Source organism: Aquarana catesbeiana, linkage group LG02 (genome assembly GCF_042186555.1).
Source record: "Aquarana catesbeiana isolate 2022-GZ linkage group LG02, ASM4218655v1, whole genome shotgun sequence".
In the NCBI taxonomy this organism is placed as follows: Eukaryota; Metazoa; Chordata; class Amphibia; order Anura; family Ranidae; genus Aquarana; species Aquarana catesbeiana.
Window position 1 is genome coordinate 74,760,194 of NC_133325.1, and position 19,659 is coordinate 74,779,852.

At 42.8% G+C, this 19,659-nt stretch overlaps 1 protein-coding gene across 2 annotated transcripts in view; it reads left to right on the top strand.

Moving 5' to 3' along the window:
• CNTN5 (contactin 5) overlaps positions 1 to 19,659 on the top strand; it is a 2,213,095-nt gene that overhangs the window by 869,412 nt on the left and 1,324,024 nt on the right. The gene's annotated exons all lie outside the window — the stretch shown is intronic.

Below are 19,659 nucleotides of genomic sequence, written 5' to 3' on the forward strand. Positions count from 1 at the left end.
TTGTTGGCTTGTAGTTTTCAATGAACTACCACGGCGATGTGAGCACTGTGGTAGTTCATCGAGTCTTCCTGTCAGAATGTACACTATATTACCAAAAGTATTGAAGTATTGGGACGCCTGCCTTTACACACACATGAACTGTAATGGCATCCCAGTCTTAGTCCGTAGGGTTCAATATTGAGTTGGCCCACCCTTTGCAGGTATCAACTCTTCTGGGAAGGCTGTCCACAAGGTTTAGGAGTGTGTCTATGGGAATGTTTGACCATTCTTCCAGAAGCGCATTTGTAATGTCAGGCACTGATGTTGGGCGAGAAGGCCTGGCTCGCAGTTTCCTCTCTAATTCATCCCAAAGGTGTTGAGGTCAGGACTGTGCAGGACGGTCAAGTTCCTCCACCCCAAACTCACTCATCCATGTCTTTATGGACCTTGCTTTGTGAACTGGTCCATATCATTTGGTGGAGGGGGGATTATGGTGTGGGGGTGTTTTTCAGGGGTTGGACTTGGCCTCTTAGTTCCAGTGAGGGGAACTCTTAAGGCGTCAGCATACCAAGACATTTTGGACAATTTCATGGTCCCAACTTTGTGGGAACAGTTTGGGGATGGTCCCTTCCTGTTCCAACTTGACTGCACACCAGTGCACAAAGCAAGGTCCATAAAGACATGGAGGAGCGAGTTTGGGGGGGAGGAATTTGACTGGCCTGCACAGAGTCCTGACCTGAACCCGATAGAACACCTTTGGGATGAATTAGAGTGGAGCCTGCGAGCCAGGCCTTCTTCTCCACATCAGTGCCTGACCTCACAAATACGCTTCTGGAAGAATGGTTAAACATTCCCATAGACACACTACTAAACCTTGTGGACAGCCTTCCCAGAAGAGTTGAAGCTGTTATAGCTGCAAAGGGTGAGCCAACTCAATATTGAACCCTACAGATTAAGACTGGGATGCAAATTACATTTCATGTGCGTGTAAAGGCAGGCGTCCCAATACTTTTGATAATATAGTGCAGGGATATGCAATTAGCAGACCTCCAGCTGTTGCAAAACTACAAGTCCCATCATGCCTCTGCCTCTGGGTGTCATGCTTGTGGCTGTCAGAATCTTGCTGGGCCTCATGGGACTTGTAGTTCTGCAACAGCTGGAGGTCCGCTAATTGCATATCCCTGATATAGTGTATGCACGAGGTACAAGCAAGCCGATACACTGATTAACTTGTTTAAAGATTAACTTGTTTAAAGCATTAGACTAGAGATTCTTAACCTAGATACATATGGGTTCAAGTAATATTTTTTTGCATAATAATTCTTCATGATCTGCATAAAAATAGCATTGCAAGAGGGCATGGCGGGATGTGGGGGGCTTTGTATTCATACTTTGGGGTATATTATGTTGCTCTTTCTGATTTCAGAAAGTTGGGACGTATAAATGTATACAGACCAGTGAAGACCAAACTCCTGATCCGGGTAAAAGCTCAGGAATGTTCATATACTAGTCTCTATATAATAGATACTATACATACCTCTTTTATACATGCAGCTCCAGGCCTTGACTGCTTGTCATTGGCAGTCCACAGTGACAGCGTCTTGTGGGATAGCTGAGGTGGCATCAGATTAGTATCTGAGCTCATCCCTATTCTGGGTCAGTGACTTAAAAAGTGTAAAAATGAATGTAAAGTTATGTGCTAATAAAAGATTCAGTGTAATATTCTCCTCCTCTACAGTGATTTTTCTTACAAATGTATTGCCTGTTCATTATTGACATACAGTTTAACCAGTTAGGGACAGAGCCTCGATTTGAGATTTGGTGTTTACTGGTTTAAAACTGTTTTTTTTTGCTAGAAAATTGCTTTGAACCCCCAAACATTATACATTTTTTTTCTAACACCCTAGAGAATAAAATGGTGGTTGTTGCAATACTTTCTGTCACACCGTATTTGCGCAGCGGTCTTACAAGCGCACTTTTTTTGGAAAAAATACACTTTTTTAAATTAAAAAATAAGACAACAGTTAAGTTAGCCCATTTTTTTTTGAAATTGTGAAAGATGATGTTACACCGAGTAAATTGATACCCAACATGTCACGCTTCAAAATTGCGCCCGCTCGTGGAATGGCAACAAACTTTTACTCTTAAAGCGGTTGTATACCCGCAATTTTTTTTGTTTTTTTTTTAACCCTGTAAAGCAAAAGGCATAATGAGCTAGTATGCACCGCATACTAGCTCATTATGAAATACTTACCTTAGAACGAGGCGTCAGTATCTTACCTGGTCCACGCCGAGGGAGCTGTCATGTTGCCTCGGCGTGTCTTCCGGGTATCGCGGTTCCAGCGCTGTGAGTGGCTGGAGCCGCGATGTCATCACTCCCGCGCATGCGCGCGCGAGATTTCTTACTCGGCAAGGTCCGGCAGCTGCCGGGCTTCAGCCGAGAATCCCCTGTGCGCATGCGCCGCTGCAGTCAGCGGCGCATAGCAAGGGGAATATCTCCTAAACCGTAAAGGTTTAGGAGATATTTTTTTTACCTACAGGTAAGCCTTATTATAGGCTTACCTGTAGGTAAAAGTAAAAGAAAAGACTATACAACCGCTTTAAAAATCTCCATAGGCGATGTTTAAAAAATTCTACAGTTTGCATGTTTTGAGTTACAGAGGAGCTCTAGGGCTAGCAGTATTTCTCTCGCTCTACCGATCGCGGTGATACCTCACATGTGTGGTTTGAACACCGTTTACATATGTGGGCGCTACTCACGTATGCTTTAGCTTCTGTGCACATTAATTTTTTTTTTTCTTATTTATTTTACTGTTTATTTTTTATTTTTACACTGTTCTTTAAAAAAAAAAAATGTTTCACTCTTATTCCTATTACAAAGAATGTAAACATCCCTTTTTAATAGAAAAAAAGCATGACAGAACCTCTTAAATGTGAGATCTGGGGTCAAAAAGACCTCGGTTCTCATATTTACACAAAAATGCAATAAGAAAAAAAAGTCGTTTGGAAAAAAAACAAAAAAAAAAAGTCCCTTTAAGAGCTATGAGAAGAAGTGACGTTTTGACGTCGCTTCCGCCCTACAATGGTATGAAGCTGGGTGGGGGGCATATTCCACTCACTCATCTCCATACCACACACAGAGAAGGATCCGATCACCTCCGCCCCTGCCGGTGGCTCCGGTAAGCGGCGGAGGGCACTGGAGCGTGGCGGGGGGGGCCTCTCCCACCACCGATAAAAGTGATCTTGCAGCGAATCCTCCGCAGAGATCACTTTTATCTGAAGGATGACCGCCTGCTCTTGAAGAGGATACCGGGTTTATGGCAGCTAGCTGCTGCCATAAGAACTATAATCCTCTTCAAACAGCCGACGTATAACAACGGCGGGCGGTCGGCAAGTGGCTAACACTGCAAAGAGCTTTTATGAAGGGGGGGGGGGAGAGGGAGCTGAGGTCATGGCTGGGAGAGGTAGCTGAGCTGCTGAGTCACACCTGGGAGTGGGAGCTGAGCTGCTGGGAGTAAGGCGGGTCACACATGGGTCAAATTTTCAAAATCATTTTCTTTTGAAAATCCTTTCTAATAATTTTCGTTTGAATTTTGCACCATTAGTGGATGACAACAACAGCAGATTTTCGTGCGGCCATCAAATTTGAGTGATCGGGCATGTTGGGAATTTTTTGAAAAACAAACGATTTTCTAATTAATGGAAGAATCGTGTGAGCAATATAATCGAAAAAGAATGTGTATGAGCAAGAGATGAAAATTTCCGGGAAAGAACAGAAAATTCCTGGGAAGAAAAGAAGATTCCAGCCCAAGTAAATTATTTTCTGTAGCAACATGCGGTGAAATTGAAGGCTTGGTTGGTCGAATTTCGAAATTAATGGTGGCACCATCGGATCACAAAAAAAAATCCGGATTTTCGAAAGAAGATTAGTTCGGAATTCCACCCATGTATGGCCTGCATTAGAGCTGAGCTGCTTAGTCACAGCTGGGAGGGGAAGCTGAGCTGCCGAGTCACTGTTTGGAGGGGAAGCTGAGCTGCTGAGTCACTGCTTGGAGGGGAAGCTGAGCTGCTGAGTCACTGCTTGGAGGGGAAGCTGAGCTGCTGAGTCACTGCTTGGAGGGAAACCTGAGCTGCTGAGTTGCTGAGTCACTGCTTGGAGGGGAAGCTGAGCTGCTGAGTCACAGCTGGGAGGGGAAGCTGAGCTGCTGAGTCATTGCTGGGAAGGGGAAGCAGGGGAAAATGAGTAGCACAACTCAGACCACACTTTTATGTTTAACAATTGTAGCTGTGTTCATCATTGCTCTTCTCATTTATGAGATAGCTTAGGTCTGTAAAGCCCAGCTACAGTTTGCATGGGTAGTCATCCCCCTTTCCTCAACCCCCCCCCCCCCCCCCCACTGCCATTCAGTACTCCAACCAGGACCCCCTTCAATTTTATAGATTTTTGTAAACTGCTGGGAAGAAGGTGTATATTGTAGCAGTTCTGGGCTTCTTGTTAAAAAAAGTCTAAATGGAGTTGGTCTTTAAGTTAAACTGCAGCCAAAATGATTCCTTCCTTTCTTTATTTCTTTCCTTCCTTCAGTTTTTGTATTTTTTTCGTATTTTTTTTGGTGGTGGTGGTGGTGGTGGTGGGGGGGGTGTAAGAGTAAATTTCCCTATATCAATAAAAAATACATTTCTAAAGATTCTAATCTTTTTCCACTCAATCAGTCTCATTTTAACTCCTGTGATGGGATACTGAATTGCTATTCTGATTAAGATATCAATAAAAGATATGGAATCCGTGATTTCTCTTCTGTCCCAGCAAATCCTTTCATTGCACGGTGCGGCCGGTACGAGGTGACATTGATTCTGTTGGTAACAGTTGTCACAGCAGCATGTCCTTCCTGTTTTATGGCCACTTTCTCATTACAAAGAGATGATTTATTTAAATTGGGTTTTACTGCTATTGATCTATGTAGTAATATTGTGGAGTTTCCCCTTCACTGCAGCAACTCGGAGTCTCTCTGCATTATTAGAAGCCAAAGAGGTTTGATTATTCACTGGATATCGTTTTTAATGTTTATAAGGTGAGGGGAAAAAATGTTCAAACTTTGATGGATGTCTTAAATTCTTTACTTCATCTTAAAATGGTATTAAACCCAAAACCAAAAATGTATTATATTGCAGCTTATTATTCTAGCCAATGAAATGAATTAACGCCTAAATGTGTTAACGCATGTTTACAAGCATTAGGTCTTTTTTCTGCCAAAATGTTGCCGCCGGGAGGAAAGGCATCTAGGAGAGATGGCCAAACGTCCAGTGTGGATGAGGCCTAACAGCCTCCCATTTCTAGGAAAGCCTTCTACAAACTCTTGGAGTGTGTCTGGGCTGAGGGCTCTTGAGAGGAGTACTAGGGCAGGGTACTGTGATGTTTACAGGAAGCTATGTACAGCACCCTGCTAGCCCTTCCCACCAGCCATGCCTGCATTGCATAGAGAGGCACGGAGATCCACTAATGAGATCACTGGGTTCTAAAATTAAGTATGCAATTAAAACGAAAATGTTTCTTTTAAAATTTCATTAGCATGGGTATTTGTAATTCTGACCTGCATGCTCCGGGCCTTATTATAAAACTCTATTCCCATCTACCCTTCTCCAATGTTACCTTCCTACTCTTCTATCTGACCTTGGGTTACAGTTGGAGCGGGAGGACTGGGATGACATTTGGACAGTGACCAAGTCCTCAATGGAGACCAACTATAAGGTCTTGCTCTGACTGTACCTGGTGTCATGCATAGTAGCCCATTATGCTTTGACTTTGCAGGGAAATAAAGAGGAAGTAAAACCCACCAGGGATGACATTTGGGCAGCGACCAAGTCCTCATCTCAAAATCTGCTGGCAATGGAGACCAGCTATAAGGTCTTGCTCTGATTGCACCTGGTCCAGGCAAGAATTACAGAATTTCTACCTTGGTTTCCCTCTGTGTGCTATCATGGTTACGGAGAGCTAGGTACGCATGTTCATATCTGGTGGACATGCCCGATTGTGCGGCTGTTTTGGCTTGACCTTTTTAGAATGGCCTCAACATTGCATAGCCAAAATTTAGAACCTGATCCAGCTACTGCTCCCCTAAATCATTATGCTCTTGATCTTACTAGAGTGCAGACAAAACTGCTACAGAAACTGATGACTGCCTCTAAACAGACTATAGCAAGGGCCTGGAAAACCACAACACTTTGTACACTTGAGACCAAGAACAGAATGACTCAAGCTATGATACACAGTAAAATAGAGGCTACAATACTTGATAGGATTCCTAAACATCGTAAAGTTTGGCAGCCTTGGGTGGACCACTTTTTACCACCTGGCTTTGATTCCTCCCTGCTTGAGCCTTGATGCTTGTGATCTACCCAAAATTGGCGGTCATGCCTGGGACCTGGCCTGAGCGGTTGACCTCCCTTTTCTTTCACTTTGCTCTTCTTTCCTCTCTCTCTTACCTTCCTCATTTATTTTTTCTTCCCTGCCATTTTATGTTTTAAGCTAAACCCCTTCACGCCGACCGTACGCAAATATATGGCCTCGGCTTGAAAGGCTTGTACCAGGTGATGCCTGCAGCTGCAGGCATCACACCGGTACTGTTTTTTAGAGCTAGCGGTCGGCTTCCTTGGGATAACAACCGATGCAACTATGAAGCCGCTCAGCTGTTATCCCAAGCAATGGGAGGGGATGTCCCCCCGTCCTGCTACCTTACGCGGCTCGCCCAGGCTCTCCTGTCCCACTCGGAGGCCGAGGCGACCAGCCGGCATGTCCGAATCGGCTTCCATCAGGTCTTGGATATAGTAACCCGGAAGCGATGTCATGACATCACTTTCGGTTTACAGAAGACTTAAAGGCGCCCCAAAAAAATGGCAGCATTCAAAACTGCCAAAATTGGAGTTTTGAATGTTTTTAAGTACAAAGGAGGGATTTGGGGTCTTATAGACCCCAGATCCCTCCATAAAGAGTACCTTTCACTACCTATCACTGTCACAAGGCATGTTTACGTTCCTTGTGACAGCAATAAAAGTGATTAGAATTTTTTTTTTTAAAGGGCCGTGTAAAAAAAAAAAAAAGAAAAAAAAAAAAGAAAAAATAAATGAAACATTTCAAGCTCCTCCTCCCTGTGAGCTCGTGCACAGAAGCAAACGCATACGTAAGTCATGCCCACAAATGTAAACAGTGTTCAAACCACACATGTGAGGTATTGCCACGATCATTAGAGCGACAGCAATAATTCTAGCCCAAGACCACCTCTGGAACTCAAAACTGGTAACCTGTAGAAATTTTTAAAACGCCGCCTATGGAGAGTTTTAAGTACCGTAGTTTATCGCCATTCCCCGAGTGTGCACACTTTTAAAACATGACATGTTAGGTATCTATTTTTAAGTGCCGTCGTTTGTCGCCATTCCACAAGTGGGCACAATTTTAAAGCATAACATGTTAGGTATCTATTTATTTGGCGTAAGATCATCTTTCACATTATACAAAAAGAAATTAGGCTAACTTTACTGTTTTGTCTTTTTTTAATTCATGAAAGTGTATTTCTTCCAAAAAAATTTGCATTTGAAAGCCACTGCGTAAATACAATGTGACATAAAATATTGCAACGATCGCCATTTTATTCTCTAGGGTCTCTGCTAAAAAAATATATACAATGTTTGGGGGTTCTAAGTAATTTTCTTGCAAAAAAATATGGATTTTAACTTGTAAGCAACAAATGTCAGAAAAAAAGGCTTAGGCATGAAAGGGTTAAGGGGTTTTCCCCTCTGTCTAGTTTGTGCCTCACATGTTGGATTATCTCATGACATTACGTTTCCAGTTAAATGGACTTATGCCATTGTACTTACTGTAATAGTGTGTGTGTTGTAAATTCTCTGTTATTTCTGCTATTCTTGCTATGTATACATTGCAATCTCTTCAATAATAGGAAAATATTGAACAACAAAAAAAGAAACTTTATTAGCATGTTGATGGGAGGAGGGAAGGAGTAACCAGGGCAGGCAAAACATAAGCAGATTGAACTTCAGCTTTAAGTTTTTAAATTACAAATTTACAAAGAAATGCACAACATACATACTAACCACAGAGAACACTGTAGACCTTAATAGTTTTATTGTGGTTTAAGTCCCTTCATTATGCTTTACAACTGTCCTTTAATTACTGAGTTGCAAGGGCAAGTACAAGGCGCAGGCTTGTCTGCATTCAGCCATTAATCACGGTCTTTAACGTAATTATCAGGGTCTTTGTTTCAACACTTGTCTTGAATTACAGCATAATATTCAGCTTTTGTTATCTAGCAGCTTTTCTATCTTTTAATTAACTGTTTAAATCTTAAACTGTGGAGAAAGGTGGTAAATTATAGCTTGGGACACCAGTAGTATTGTGTGGGACCTCCAATATGGAAAGTGTTTGTGTGCTATGTGCACACAGCTTGTTCTGCATTAGACGGAGGTTGTGCTGTTATATATATGTATATATATATATATATATATATATATAATGATTCAGAACACTAGTGGGATAGGAAGGAAGGAAGGAAGGAAGGAAGGAAGGCAGAGAAGGAAGGAAGGAAGTATAAAAAGTAGGAAGAAAGAAAGAGACAGAACAAAGGAAGTGAAGAGAAGGTAAGGGAGAAAAGAAAGAAAGGAAGGGAGAAAGTCCGGGAGAGAAGGAAGAAACAGAGAAAAGGAAAAAGGAATAGAGGAAAAAGGGAGAAAAGGAAGAAAGGGAAAAAGGAAGTGAGGAAGTGACAGAGAGATGGAAGAAAGGGAAAAAAGAAGTGAGGAAGTGACAGAGAGTAGGAAGAAAGGGAAAAAAGCAGGGAGGAAGTCACAAAGAGACGGAAGAAAGGGAAAAAAGAAGGGAGGAAGTGAGGGAAAGAAAGAAGAAAGAGTAAAAGGAAGGGAGGAAGTGAGGGAGAGATGGATGAAAGAGAAAAGAAAAAGAGGAATTGAGTAAGAGAGGGAGTAAAAGGAAAAAAGGAATTGCGGAATTGAGGGAGAGAAAGGAAAAAGGAATCAGGGAAGAGAGGGAGAAAAGAAAGAAAGGGAAAAAGGAACTGAGGAAGTGAGGGAGAGAAGGAAGAAAGGGAAAAAAAGGTAACAAGTGAGGGAAAGAAGGAAGAAAGAAAAAGAGGAAAAGTAAAAGGAATTGAGGAAGAGAGGGAGAGAAGGAATAAAGGAAAAAAGGAAGGGAAGAAGTGTGAGAGAAGGAAGAAAGAGAAAAAAAAAGGAATCAAGGTAGAGAGGGTAAGAAAATAAATTGAGGAAGAGAGGGGGAGAAGAAAGAAAGGGAAAAAGAAAGGCAGGAAGTGAGGGAGAGAAGGTAGTAAGAGAGAAAGGAAAAAGTAAGGGAGGAAGAAAGGGAAGATAGGATGGAAGGAAATAAGAGAAAATGAAGAAGGAAAAAGGAATTGAGAAAGTCAGGGAGAGAACAAAGAAAATGAAAAAGGAAGGGAGGAAGTGAGGGAGAGAAGGAAAAGAGGGATAAAGGAAGGGAGGAAGTGAAGAGAGAGAAAGGAAAAAGGAATTGTGGAAAAGAGGGAGAGAAGAAGCAAAGGGAAAAAGGAAGGCAGGAAATGAGGGAGAGAAGATAGTAAGAGAGAAAGTTAAATGACAATAGGTTGGACGAAAATAAGGAAGGAAGAAAGAAAGGAAGGGAGGAGATAGGGACGGAAATAGAGAAAGAAAAAGGGAATGATGAAATGAATGAGATAGGGAATAAAAGGAAAAGGAAGGAAAGTGGAAAGAAAAAGGAGGGAAAGAAGGAAGTTAGGGGAGAAAACAGAAAAAATAAATAAAGTTAGGTAGGGTGAGAAGGAAGTAGAGAGGAAAAGAAAGAAGGAGGGAAAAAAGGAAGGAAGGGAGGAAGGAGGGTGGATAGGGAGGGACTGAAAGAAGGAAAAAGGATAGTTATGAAGAGAAAAAAAAGAATCCCCTGATGGCACAGCGCATGCATAGTATGCTGGATAACTCACAGCACATGCACAGTGTGCAGAGTATGTTCATTGAGTTCATTGCCCTCTGGGATGTGTGAAGGGGGTATCCAGGAGGCTCCAGGCTATGTCGTTCACTTAGGTGTTGGGGGTAAGTAAGAACAATTGACTGCTTTAATTAACTTTGAAGCAGAACTAGGAATGTGAAACCATGGGGTTTATTTACTAAAGCTAGAGAGTGCAAAATCAGCCACACTTCTGCAGAGAAACCAATCAGCTTCCAGGTTTTATTGCCAAAGCTTAATTGAACAAGCTAAGGTTAGAAGCGGATTGGTTTCTCTGCAGAAGTGTGACTGACTTTGCACTCTGTAGCTTTAGTAAATAAACCCCCTATGTTCCTAGTTCTCATGACTGATGTGAAACTTATGCATATTTGCATATAGAGGTATGTCAAGTTATCTAACACATGCCAATGCTGCTAAACTTGTTCTAGGCATCTAAGCTTTAAAAAACTATGGTTATGAAATAATTAAGGTAAGCTAATTCAATTTTCTGAGAAGGACCTGCTTACACCATCATGTTTTATGTGTGCTTCAAAGCAGAATCAAAGTCCACTGAAAGCAAATTAAAACTAGTTACAGTTATAATCTATGAAGTCCTTTACATCAGTACTTTGTGTCAGAGGACAGTGCGTTGCGTTTTTTTTGTTTTAGTAAAACAGTGGGTAACATTATTCAGGCAATGCATGAAAAATGCAATATACATTTTAATTAGTGTGCTTGTCCATATTTCCAACAAAACCCACAAATGGAGACAGGAAGAGTTGACAGTAATGCCGCGTACACCTGAACGGACTTTCCGTCAGAAAAGGACCGATGGAACGAGTCCATCGGACATTCCGATCGTGCGTGGGCGTCATCGGACCTTTTGTGTCAAAAAATCAAACGGACCTTAGAAATAGAACATGTTTCAAATCTTTCCGACGGACTCGATTCCTATCGGAAAAAACGTTCGTCTGTATGCTATTCCGAAGGACCGAAAACGACGCAAGGGCAGCTATTGGCTACTAGCTATTGAACTTCCTTTTTTAGTCCGAACGTACGTCATCACGTTCGAAACGATCAGACTTTGGTGGGAGTGTGTGTAGGCAAGTCTGTTTCGTCGGAACTCCATCCGAACTCCGTTGAAAGGTCCTTCGGAGTTCAGTCCGACGAGAAGTCCGCTCGTGTGTAAGCGGCATGAAAAGGAAGAAAATACATGTATTATGCACGCAAAACACATCTTGCACTTTGTTCGATTTTAACGCAACAAGATAAAAATGCATTATGTGCATTTTCTAACACAATGATGTTAATGAGCCCTAACAGTAAGGAGACATAAGCAGGTTTATGCAGTCTTTTTTTTTTGGGTGGACTAAACCCTAAAGTCAGCAACAACCCTCTGAATTCTCATCGGGTGTACAGTATAAGTGTAAAATTGCAGTTCAGAAATATTGTTATTCATGAAGTTGAAGCTATTTATTTTGGCTCACAGTAGAAGTGACTCTATGATGATTGATAACAATTCAGAAATTGTATTCTTAATGATTGTGGCTGCTTTTCAGTTGCATATTTGGCCAGTAAAAGTACTTCCTCGAGATGTACTGCAACAATGGGCAATTAAAGTGCAATCACTCATGTTACTAACTAAATTATGGCAATTATATTAATTCCTACATTGACAATTTTAGCCTATAATATCGTTATCTAAATCTGCACATTTATTACTGACTACCACGCACTTGGCTCTGCTTTGCAAATACTGCGAAGGAGCTAGCGCAATTAATATATATTGAACATTAAATACAAATATACTCATCCATATTTTATAACTGATATTTCTGAAGTTCCATCTGAATTTATTACAATATTAATGTCATGCCATACAACACCAGCTATGTTTATTATAAGATATTTCCATTATTTATAATGTGCCTTTATTCCTTATAATATATGTAACGCTATTTGCACTGATCTTCAATAATGACACAGGAATATTGATCTTTAGCTCCGAAACAGCTACATTAATGTCCTAGGTGCACTTACTTGGCAATAGAGTCCCAGAAACATTCATCTCAAGTGAGGTTATTTCCTCCGGATGTTTAAAAATAATGGGCGCCAGTCACTTTAGAAGGTTTTAAAAAAGAAAATACATTTATTGCACTGGGCAGCATGGGAAGGCGGATGAGGTACTGATCAGGATATTCCCATGTACACTGGTTATCTATACTAGGCCTTAATCTCTTCTAGATCAGGATATCCCTATGTATACTGGTTATCTAGATTAGGCCTTAATCTCTTCTAGATCTCTTTCAAGGTTGTCTGATGGTTTACTTCAATATCACAGACTGTGCTGGCTGGTCTTCTGTAGAGTTCAGGCTCCTTGCAGATTGAGGTTCAGGTTGTAGCAAGCCTTTGGTTCGCCCCTCCAGCAGATTCTTCTAAGCCTCAGAATCCCGCAAGGACTTTCTAGTTTATTCCAAACACATGGCCTCCTTCATTCAAAAGGCCTCTCTAAACCTGGAAGCTCCAGGCACTGCACAAGGGACCGACACTTTATGTGGCCAGCAAGGACTTGCAGTCTCAATTGTTTGATTTATTTAAAATAATGGGAGACCCAGGACTTAATTCCTTCTCATTGTCCACTTTACACAGCCCAACTACCCCCTTCCCCTGCAACATCTTTTTGTCATCTTCTTGATCCAAGCATTGGCTTTACTGGTATCTTCCCAGAAAGAATAGGAGACCAGTCCAGCATACTTAATTACAGAACAACCTTTACACCTTGTACAAGAGGGACATCTTCTGTGTTGCTTTATGACAGCAAGACAGATTAAAGATGTTTTAACAGAGCAGGGCACAATAGTACTGATAACAATTTGGAACTTTCCCTTTAGACATTTTTCTACCAGGGGCCTAGTCCCCAGCACCAGGAGGATAGATGCACCGCCCACAAATTACTCACTGTCCATGGCACATATTTTTGGTGGAGATAACATGACTGCACTATTCTTCCTTTCTCATTTAGGGGTAGTCCCTCACTTTCCCCATAGAATAATTTTTTCACTAGCGCATCACACCGTAGTTCAGGAGAGCTTCATTCTTCCAAGAAGAACAGGGTCTCAGTCCTCCAAGCATCCATTGGCTCTTTTCCACAGCTCCTCCCCAGCCTGGCCCCTAGCAACCTGTGTACAGGACTACTTTATTAGGAGGGCTTACATCCTGTTATCTCAGCCTTCACTTCCAAGGAAGACAACATAGAAAGGTCCTTATGTATAGCTTAACACTCAACCATACCTCTCTGCTCCAAATATGCGAGGGATTGCATACTTTGCATAAAAGTTGCAGTTTTGCCTTTCTTAGGCCCCTTTCACACAGGGGCCGCCGCTTAACGGAATCTGCTTGCTCAGTGGGGAATCGCTGCGCTGATCCCCGCTGAGCAGGTGGATGACAGGTCCGCGTCTGTTCTGTGGAGCAGACACAGTCCCGCTCTCCTCTATGAGGAAAGCGGATGGAAACAGCCTGCTTTCCATTTCCATCCGATCCACCGGAGGGATGGATCGGATGGAAAATAGGACCACCAACTGTCTGTTTTTGTCGGACAGGATCAGATCGGATGGCAGAAGGTGTCTGCGGAAATGTGTCTGCTAACATCCGCCGCTCCATAGAGGACAATGCAGTGTCCGATCAGGTCCACCTGAAAAACTGACAGACGGACCTGATCGGACAGCCTGTGTGAAAGGGCCCTTAGGCCTTATGCTCATTTCTTCCAGTGGTCAACACCTTCAAGGTTCCTGCCAGGAGGGGAGATTCTTGGATTTTTCCATGTGCAAAACGTTTTACTTAAAATTTTAGAACACCTGTCTGGTTTTTATTCTTTTCTGTGCCCCCCCTTAGGGAGATTCACTTTCTCTATTTCTCTTGTTCACCAAGAGTAAAAATGAAAGAAAACCTAACATTTTGGGTTGCCACCAGAACAGCAATAGAGGGGAAATCTTCCAATGGTCACACTGGGGGTTATTTACTAAAACTGCATTGTGCAAAATCTGATGCAACTCTGCATACAAACCAATCAGTTTCCAGGTTTTATTGAACAAGCTTAAGTTAGAAGCTGATTGGCTACCAGATTCTGAGTGCACCCGTTTTAGTAAACCAACCCCAATGTTTCTAATGACCCTGATGATACCTAGGGATTCTCCCACTTTGGAGGGATTTTCTCTCTTCCTGTTTTGGCTATGGGACACAAAGTGAATTGACATCTCCCCAGTGGAACACACATGCCCCCCCCAAAAAAAAAAAAAAAAAAAAAAAAACAACCTAATGGGGGTTATATCCTTCCTTACTTTATTCAGAATGAAAAACACAAAAGGTTTTTTTTTTTTTTTTTGTTCTACATCACTATCATTTTGATAGTTATTACAGCATGTGCTTGAACAAAAGATTCTCCACTCTACGCCACTTTTTCTACCACTTGAGACCTGGGTGCCATGGGCAATACAATAAAATCTCATGGATTACACACTAAATAATTGGGAAGGCACGGCACACCCGAAATATCACTGGTATCCACGTTTGTTACTGTATATGGGATGTTCACAAGGTTGACAGTCCCCGCCTTAGGACCGCTTCTCCGACACATTTCACCCAGTAGGGCTTAATTGTAGAGATACCAGAAAGAAGCATTCAAGGCTGAATGAGAAACCGGAGTTCACGTTTAATTTCTGAATACAGTTTTCATTTTAAATGTCAATATTGAAGCTTTTATATCAGAAATCACTAAGAGGATACTGCTTCGTGTGTTTAGCATATTTGACTTTCTTTATTTACTGTAAATATTATCTTAGTTATGTTTTTATTGATTCCAATCGATACTGCATTATGCTTGACAGCCCGTGCACTCTGTCATATGTCTGTGCCATATATTAATTATTCATGGCTTTGTGCGATCTCTGATACCAATCCTCTGTAATGATGATGACCCAATTTTCCCTGTAGCCATGTGGGGAATTTAGATAATATAGAACTGATTGATATAAGATAAAGAGCTACCGGTGACAAACTATCATGAGAGCGACGCTAATGTAATGGAATTGTATTTACAAAACAAGCAAGGTTAAATGGTGAATATGAACAGCAGCTATTGTCTGCCTACAAGTCTTAATAGCATCATTATTTCAACTTTGTTTGAAGTCTATCCAACTGCTTCCTCCCTCCTGCTCCTCCACTGTGTGACCTCCTTGAACCAGGCCAATACACTGTGGAACATGAACTGTTGCAGAGATTTTTAAAAGGAGAAATTCAAGTAAAAGCCCAACAATTAGTCATTTAAAAAGCGGTATTAAACTCAAAACCAAACATGTAATATATTTCAGCTTACCAATCCTTAGATGTGGTGGCTGCATTCGTTTTCCTTTCTTTGGATTTTCCCCTCTGTTTTCACCTTGTGATCTTGTGCCGGTAACACAACTCCTGTGTTGGTGAGACACAACTCTGGAGGAATGAGAGGAGGAGGCACAGCAGGCAGCAGCAATCAGGGCCATCTTAAGAGCATTATAGCCCCCCCGGGCAATACAGTGCACTGGGGCCCTGTCTACACAATCAAGCATGAGAATAAAAATGCAAATTATCAAAAAGGCTATATTTATTGGTACTTCCAAGAAAATCAGTGTTTAAACATTAACACAACGTTTGGACAATATAACACGAGTTTGATGGGCACAGTGGCAGTGTTTGATGGGCACAGTGGCAGCTTTTGATGGGTACAGTGGCTGCGTTTGATGGGCACAGTGGCAGCTTTGATGGGCACAGTGGCTGTGTTTGATGGGCACAGTGGCAGCTTTGATGGGCACAGTAGCTGTGTTTGATGGGCACAGTGGCAGCTTTTAAAGGGGCACAGACAGTGGCTGTGTGTGATGCACAACTTGAACGTACTTAAGTAGACAGTGTTTGACTTACTTGAGGCCACCGTCCTGGTGCAGTACAGTGTGTCACTCACAGCAGCAAGGCAGCGCCAGCTATCAAGGGCCATCTTTCCGCTCCGCTCCCTCTCCACGCTGTCTGAAGAACATGGCAGAGGTGGGCAGAGCTTGTTCACTAGCTGCTGAGGCGGCCGCGGCGCGCTATGAAAGCTGGGGCGGCCGCGGCCTCTGACTGACGTCACTGGTTACTAGCTAGACGTTGGGCGGCTGGCCATTCTAGCAAGTGAGCAACCAGTGCAGTCAGTCAGCTTAATCAGCAGATTGCAGCGCTGAGGATTGGCCCTGGATGGGGCCCTCCAGACAAGTGGGGCTCCCGGGCAACTGCCCAGCGTGCCCAGTGGAAAAAACAGCCCTGGCAGCAATGTCAGTCTGGGGGGAGGGTAGTGTTAAATGTATAAGCAGATTTAGATATACTAGCAAATTGAAGCCAAACTCCAGCTCACACCTTATAAGCAGTTGTGGCTGGTGTTTTCTTTTTGGGGGGGTGGCAAACAACCACCCCCCCGGGCGACCAGCAGCGTGACTCTACCCCACTCCCCCGGGCGGCTGGCGGTCCGGCACTTACCCCATCTAGGTGGCGGGCTGCAGGCAGCAGCTCTAGTGTCCTCCAGCACAGCGGGCGGACCCCATCTAGGTGGTGGGCGGCGGGGTGCAGGCAGCAGCTCCAGTGTCTGCTCCTCCAGCGGCCTTCTCCATGGCTTCCGCTGTGTGTCTCCACTCTCTTCCTCCTAAGCGCTAGGCGTCCAATAGGGTCGCCTGACATCTTGGCCAATCGGGAAACGGGTGTCACGATCCACCTCCTGATTGGCGGTGAGGAAATTTAGTGTGAAAATAGCGAATATTCATTCGCTATTGTCACACGACTGGGTGGGATTGGGGCCCGAGCCCACCCTTTTTTTGAACCCTATTAGAGCCTCTGGCTCTAATCACATGCTTCAAAAAAACACCCCGTTCAGGTGGCCTGACGCATAGATGGGGGGGGTGGCGCTTTTGCGCTCCTAATGGATGGGCCACCACTGCTTATAAGGAGTTACAGCAAACAGTTTTTTTTTTTTTCCTTTTGGGGTAAAGGTTTTAGATAAATAAATAAAAGCTGTTCATTTTAGTGGTTAAAGCGGAGTTCCACACAAAAATGGAACCTCCCCTTTTCGGAACCCTCCCCCCCTCCGGTGTCACATTTGGCACCTTTCAGGGGGGAGGTGGGTGCAGATACCTGTCTAAGACAGGTATTTGCACCCACTTCTGGGCATAGACTCCCGCAGGAGTCTACCCCTCTTGACGCCCCCCCCCCCCCCGCTGTCTGCTGGGAAACACATGGGTCACAGAGACAGCAGGGACCATCCAGATTGCGCAGCGTGACTCGCGCATGTGCAGTAGGGAACCGGGAAGTGAAGCCACAACGCTTCACTTCCTGTTTCCCTCACCGAGGATGGCGGCGGCAGCAGCCGAGAGCCGAACGATTGATCGGCTTCAGCTGCTGACATTGCGGGCGCCCTTTACAGGTAAGTGTCCTTATTTTAAAAGTCAGCAGCTGCAGTGTTTGTAGCTGCTGACTTTTAAAAAAAATTTGGGGGGGGAACCTCCGCTTAAAGAGGTTTGTCTCATCTGTGTAAACTGATGCATTCCGCTGGAGAGTTTGTGCTGTGAAATACAACAGACTTACTGGCTGGAATACCGGATGAGGATAGAAGAAAAAACATGAAAAACAAAAGTAATGCAGACATCACATCTAATGCCCCGTACACACGGTCGGACTTTGTTCGGACATTCCGACAACAAAATCCTAGGATTTTTTCCGATGGATGTTGGCTCAAACTTGTCTTGCATACAAACGGTCACACAAAGTTGTCGGAAAATCCGATCGTTCTAAACGCGGTGACGTAAAACACGTGCGCCGGGACTATAAACGGGGCAGTAGCCAATAGCTTTCATCTCTTTATTTATTCTGAGCATGCGTGGCACTTTGTCAGTCGGATTTGTGTGCACACGATCGGAATTTCCGACAACGGATTTTGTTGTCGGAAAATTTTATCTCCTGCTCTCCAACTTTGTGTGTCGGAAAATCCGATGGAAAATGTCCGATGGAGCCCACACATGGTCGGAATTTCCGACAACACGCTCCGTTCGGACATTTTCCATCGGAAAATCCGACCGTGTGTACGGGGCATAAGAGTTGGTAAGCTACAATATATTAAATGTTTGCTTTTGGGTTTAATACTGCTTTAATGCCCATTGCAAACTGATTTATTGTAGGCACTATTTTTCCTGACAGGAAAAAATAATGTTAAAAATGCACCTAAACCACAGTTTTCCAACGCGTTCAAGTGCGTTTGGGTGTTTTTTTTTATTTTATTGTCCACAATTGTAAATTGCTCAAGCCAAGGAAAAGAATAAATTCTCAAGTGCTAAATGCTAGATGCATTTAGGTGCGTTTGGCAAATTTTCTGCTCAAAAGCTCCTCTCCTGAATGTGATTCTTCTGCATTCAGGAAAGGAGCTTCAACTGCATATAAACTCTGCTGCTCCTAAGCACCTTTAAAAGCCTATGGGATTGATTCAGATTTACTAAAGGGAAAAAGGCTGTGCACTTTGAAAAGTGCAGTTGTACTCCGCAAGAGCAGTTGCTCTAGAGCTTAGTAAATAAGGTAAAGCTCTGCTGACTTTCATCATTCAATCATGTGAAAAAAAATGCTGTTTTTTTTTATTTTCCATGCACGTGATTGGGTATTCTTTGCAAAGTGAAACTTTACCTCATTTACGTGCACAGTCTATTTACCTTTAGTAAATCAACCCCATAGGCTTTTATTGAGGGGAGTTCAAGGTCTTAGGCAAAAAATGCCCAACGGCCCAAAAATGTCTGTTTAGGAGCAGCAGTATGCATGAACCCTGAAAAAAAAATCCTTATTTGTATATAGCAATCAATTGTATGGGCCAGCTTTCTGGGCACCATGTCTACTGCACTTGAGTTCCGTTTTAGCAGACTTGTCTTGGGATTTTTTTTATTAGTTAGGGCACCAGGTCTTTTCTCCACCAACCCCAATTGCTCGGGCTTAGAGCCAGCATGCAAAATGTGATAGCAATTGTGCATAGCCAATTTGTACACACATACTATGGCCAATTTAAATACCAGCATGTCGTTGGAGTGTGGGAGAAAACCCAAGTAACTGGAGGAAATCCACATAAACTCTATGCAGGGATTCTGGCTAAGATTCGAACCAAGGACCCTATTACTGCAAGACACAAGCACTAACCAACCACCAAGCTACTTTGTTGCTCAATTCTGTATTTTGTTATTTCCAAAGATACCAGCAACCATAGTTATATTTGAAATAGGTGTTTGTAGTTCAACATGTACAATGGTTGTCTTGTCAAAGCAAAAACAAAACGCATACCATGGATACTTAGGAGTCTATTTATTATAAAACATTTGATGGATGAATGTCTAAAGTATCCATCCAGGCTGCATAGATTTTCCTCATATTATTTTCAAATACAGTGTTTCTCAACCTTTTTTTCAGTCAAGACTCCCTTTAAAATTCAGTCTCGAGGTTTCCCATTCTAAAATGTAAAAAACTAAACTAATAGTTTTACATGTCGCAGCAGCATCCAAACAGGTAAGACACCCAACATTAGAGGTGATTTATTCTTTCAAAGCCAAAACATTTTTGCCCACTGGTACTGCCCAGTATTCCAGCATTTCTTCTTACTC